The 5629-nt window shown below is 39.4% G+C and overlaps 1 pseudogene; it reads right to left on the bottom strand.

Moving 5' to 3' along the window:
- Positions 1-3724: 3724 nt before the first annotated feature.
- On the bottom strand, positions 3725-5224 carry LOC118350326 (neuropeptide Y receptor type 6-like; annotated as a pseudogene).
- Between the last annotated feature and the right edge of the window lie 405 nt (positions 5225-5629).

Below are 5629 nucleotides of genomic sequence, written 5' to 3'. Positions count from 1 at the left end.
TTTTCATAGTACAAAGAAACCAGAAATACATTTATCGACAGATAAACCATTTGCTTTCATGTAATTGTTGGAATTATCTGAATTACTTACATACATATGCATATTTTAAATTTTATTTTTTTACATTCCAGTATAATTAACATATGGTCTTATATTAGTTTCAAATGTACAATATACTGATTCAAGAATTCTGTACATTACTTAGTGTTTATTACAATAAGCGTACTCTTAATCCCCTTTATTTATTTTACCCATCCTCCTACCCAGCTTGCCTCTGGCAACCAGTGTTTGTTCTCTGTATTTAAGAGTCTGGGCTTTTTATGTTGGTCTCTCTTATCCTTTGGTCATTTGTTTCTTAAATTCTACATGTGAGTGAAATCATATGGTACTTGTCTTTCTCTGACTTATTTTACTTTGTATTATACATAATATTTAGTCTATCCATGTTGTAAAAGGCAAGATCTCATTTTTTTTTTATGGCTGAGTAATACCCCATTGTACCTATATATACCACATGTTTATCCATTCATCTATAGACGGACACTTAGTTGCTTCCATATCTTGGCTATTATAAATAACAGCACTACAATAAACATGGGGGTACATATATATTTTTTTGACTTAGTGTTTCTGTTTTCCTTGGGTGAGTACCTGGTAGTGGAAGTACTGGATCATATGGTAATTCTTTTGTTAATTTTTGGAGGAACTTCCACACTGTTTTCCACAGTGGCTGCACCAAGTTGTATTTCCACCAGCAGAGCAAGAAGGTTCCTTTTTCTCCACATCCTTGCCAACACTTGATATTTCTTACCTTTTGGTCGTAGCCATTCTGATAGGTGTGAGGTGGTGTATCATTATGGTTTTGATTTACATTACCCTGTCCATCATACCTGCTTATGGACCTGTCCTGTCCTACCTGCAGAATGTAAGCCACTTAAGGGGAAAGGCATGCATTCAAAAGTACATTTAATTCACTACTTTTTTGGGTAAAGATAAACATAAAAACTATTATTGATAGTTATACATTAGTGACTTTCACTTCATTAAAGCTCAAGATAAATTTAGAAGAAAGAACAGTTTAATAGAAGGAGATAGCTCTTAGCATGGAGTCATAAATATTGCCATAATATTTAATCATAGATTGGAGATCTCTTTTGAATGCTTAAGGTGGTGGGGTCAAGGTTAGAGGGGTGGTAGGAGAGTTTAATGGAAGCCTTTTCCTGCTTTTAGTGGTTTGGTCAGAATCATTTTAATAGGGGTGCCTGAGTGGCTCAGTCAGTTACACTTCCGTCTTCAGCTCAGGTCATGATCCTGGAGTCCCAGAATCGAGACCCGTCCTGCATTGGGCTCCCCGCTCAGTGGCAGTCTGATTCTTCCTCTCTCTCTGTGCCACCCCTCCCATCATACGCAAGTGCACACACACACACTCCCTCTCTTTCTCTCTCTCGAATAAATAAATTAAATCTTAAAAAAAAAAGAATCATTCTAATCATGGAAAGTAGAATCAATGTGGCTTTACCAAATAAGTATAATATCGTATTAGATCTTAATTATAGGACTAACCACTATCTGTCAGAAGAGATAGAAGGGATTATCTAGGGAGAATCAACTGTTTTCTGGGCCAAGAGACTATAGTCCTGTACCTTTAAAATTCTGAGCTACACCACTTGAAGTTGGTTTTTGAAATAAGAGTTTTTATTGCAGCTTATACTGTAAGACTGCTACATTTTATTTCATTTTGGTGTCTTGCAGTGCTTTTGTTGTTTATTTTTTCAAATGAGAGAATAGAAAAGGAAGGAAAAAGATAGGGAGAGGGAGGGAGGGGGAGGTAGAAGGAAGAGATTTTTCAGGAGGGGACAACATGAAGGCTAATGTGCAAGAAAAAAAATCAATAGAAAAATCATATGTGTTCAAGAGAAATATTATCTTTTATTCAGAAAAAGAAGATATGTGTTATTTTTTTTAAGATTTTATTTTTTTAAGAGAGAGACACAGAGAGAGAGGCAGAGACACAGGCAGAGGGAGAAGCAGGCTCCATGTAGGGAGCCCGATGCAGGACTCGATCCCAGGACCCTGGGATCACGCCCTGAGCTGAAAGCAGATGCTCAACCGCTGAGCCACCCAGGCATCCCTGCATTACATTTTTAACAGACAAATAAGCTGTAGCTCAAATGTAATAGTATAAAGGAGATTTATCCAAGGAGGAGATAAAGCTGGTCATGATTTAGTAGAAATCCTTGAGCTAATCGCTAATGAACACTAGCTTAGTATTCTTTTTGCAAATGGTCTAGCTGATTTTTCTATGTGACATTGTGAGGAAGAGGGATATTTTTTAAAGTTTAAGTCTTAAGATTTATGAGAGGTTTAAAAAATCTGGAGCTAATTATAAAAGTGCTACTGATAAAGGCCCTCAGACCCAATTATGGATGCATCATGATCCCTGGGTGGCGCAGCGGTTTGGCGCCTGCCTTTGGCCCAGGGCGCGATCCTGGAGACCCGGGATCGAATCCCACATCGGGCTCCCGGTGCATGGAGCCTGCTTCTCCCTCTGCCTGTGTCTCTGCCTCTCTCTCTCTCTCTCTGTGACTATCATGAATAAATAAATAAATAAATCTTTAAAAAAAAATAAATAGCACAGAAAAAAAGAAAGCAACCAGTTTAAAAAAAATTTTTTTTAATATACATAGAAAATTTAATATACATAGAAAATTTGGGATAAAAAAGCCATTTCATAATTAAAGCTCTATGTACATTGGCCATTAATAAGTTAGTTAATGTGGGGGCACCTAGGCGACTCAGTCGGTTAAGCATCCAACTCTTGGTTTTGACTTAGGTCATGATCTCATGGGTCCTGGGATTGGGGACACTCATTGGGGATTCTGAGATTCTCTCTCCATCTGCCCCTCCCCTTCACTCTCTCTCTCAAATAAATAAATAAATAAATAAATAAATAAATAAATAAATAAATAAATCTTAAGTTAGTTAATGTGATTTCTAGCATAATTGCAGGTGCTAAGAAGTTTGTGGTCAGTTCTAGTAGTGCTAGTATCATTGTCACTGAATAAAATGTACTCTTGCCATAAATTAGGGAATCTGATTTAAGCATAGGAAGTGCAATACTTGGTTTTAATGTTAAGTTAAAACTATTCCTTCAACCTCCAGTGTAAACTTATTTTGTTGGCTAATTGATAAATTATGAGGGGGGTCTTTCTGACTTTGCTAATTAATTGAATAGTTACTTGATTGACAGAATCCCCAGATATGAAAAAGAAATTTCTTTAACACTAAAGAGAGATATCAGTGCTTTTACTAGGCATATCATTAGTAATAACTTCTGTGGGTATTCCATTGAACAACAGCATGTAGAAACATGTTCCCAGCCAGCAGTGCCTCTTGCCCCTGTGACTTTCTCACTGTTATTCTTTGTCCCAAATGACAGCTGCTAGGTTGAGTTATTTTCCTAAGAGAAAAGGGCTTGTGTATTGTGTGTGTGTGTGTGTGTGTTGGGCAGATACATGACATAGACAGGTGACAGGTTTGGCCTAAAGCAAAACTCAGTAGTATAAAGTTGGTCTCTTATTTTTGGTTCTGGCTTCTTTTTTGTGCATTTTGCTCTATTGTCAGCCATTACCTCTCAGTCTTTCATTCAAGAACATCTTTAGCATTGGTAACAATTTTCATATACCTGTTGATGCAAGAGCCAGTCTTATGATCCCTTGGAGATTCATCTATGTGGATCGTGGAGATGGCAACATTTTCTATATATTTCTTGAGGTGCAAAGCACCAGCAGTGATAAATAAGCATTACCAGTTCCTCCTGGAAATTTTTGTTGAGAAAGCCTTAAAATAGAGGATTTATGCATGTGGTAACCATAGCAATCAAGTGGCAAATTACACCTGCCGGGTCATGGTGACAGCTGATCCACACCTTATGATACCAGTCAAAAATAACATTGAAGATGTTCAGGGGCAACCAGCAGGCTCCAAAGGTCACTGCAGTGGACATCAGCATTGTGTTGATCCTCTTGTTCTTATTGAGCTGGCTGTGACTTTCCCTCTTTCTGTCTTCCTTCTCACTTCTTCTGTGGCGGCAGATAACAAACTTCAAGTAGCAGATGAGGATGAAGGTCAGACGGACACAGTACTGGGCCACAAGCATGAAGGTGGTGAAGACAAGCTGCTTCATTTTGGAGGGCCAGTTCTCTATGCAGGCCACACCGTGGGTGTAGAGGTCACTGGGGGGAGAGAGAGTGTGAAAAGGTTCATTGGTGGGTAGTAGGACAGAAAGAAGGACATAGGCAACAGAAAGGACAACAGCCAGATCAATGTAATACCCCAGTAGGCATGAGGTGCACTGCGTTTCCAGCCACAGGGATTTGCAGTCATCTGATACCTACCTTCCTTCCTTCCTTCCTTCTTTTCTTCTCTTTTCTTTTCTTTTTTTTTTAAGATTTATTTATTTGAGAGAGAGAGTGAAAGAGAGTAGGAGCAGAGGGAGAGGGAGAATCTCAAGCAGACTCTGCACTGAGCAGTGTATATGATGTGGGGCTCAATCTCACAACCCCGAGATCACAACCAGAGCCAAAATCAAGAGTCAGACGCTTGGGATCCCTGGGTGGCGCAGCGGTTTAGTGCCTGCCTTTGGCCCAGGGCACGATCCTGGAGACCTGGGATCGAATCCCACATTGGGCTCCCGGTGCATGGAGCCTGCTTCTCCCTCTGCCTGTGTCTCTGCCTCTCTCTCTCTCTCTCTCTGTGACTATCATAAATAAATTAAAAAAAAAAAAAAGAGATGCTTAACTGCCTGAGCCACCCAGGTGCCCCAGCTGATACTTTTCAATAGCATTTAATGCAAGTAAGAATTATGGACAGAGACGGAGACACTCTGCATATAAGAGCTGAGTTTGCACATGGCATTCCCAAATATCCAGTGGTCCCTCAGAGTGTAGATGACCGTAAAAGGTATGCACATGGCATATATACCAAGATGTCAGAGAAGGAGACATTGGCAGTCAGTATACTGGTGATGTTCTGAACTTCTCTTTGCTTCTTAAAGGTGGTAATGATGAGAGAAAGATTTCCAAAAAGACCCATTCTTAAGAACACAGACTATGAGGAGCAAGGCTTGAGAGGGGGTCAACAGGCCTTGATGTAGAAAAATGCAGAGTTGTTGCTTTCTGGCATTGGTTTTATTAGATGCTGGATAGTTTAGAGAAAGTTCCATAATGTTACTGTTGTAAGAAGAGCTTTTCTAATCTTATTTTGGCCATCACTTCTTGGGAAGCACTCGACTCTGAGGCTTCCAGTGAGTAATTAGTAGGGTTTAATCTTCCTTGATCTTTATCTGTGCTCGGCAGAAATGCACCAATAACTTGAGTACCATCCTGAGAGCCTAAAAAATTAAAGAGAACCCAGAATATTAGTGCAAGTCCTTAACAACCTTGACAATTCTGTAGTGGAATAGGGTCTCTGAAAGGGCACAGAGAGATGGATCTTTCTGTTCTTGCCTTCTTCTCATCTCAGTATGCTTTATTTGTCCCATCAGTATAGTCTTTCAGACTAATAAGGAAGGGAATGTGATAGCATTCTGTTAACTATATAAGGTTGCCCAGATAGAATTTCATTTTGG

This window comes from Canis lupus, chromosome 11 (assembly GCF_003254725.2).
Source record: "Canis lupus dingo isolate Sandy chromosome 11, ASM325472v2, whole genome shotgun sequence".
Classification (NCBI taxonomy): domain Eukaryota; kingdom Metazoa; phylum Chordata; class Mammalia; order Carnivora; family Canidae; genus Canis; species Canis lupus.
Note: the sequence above shows the minus strand (reverse complement) of the source record. Positions and strands in the feature narration are given on the sequence as shown.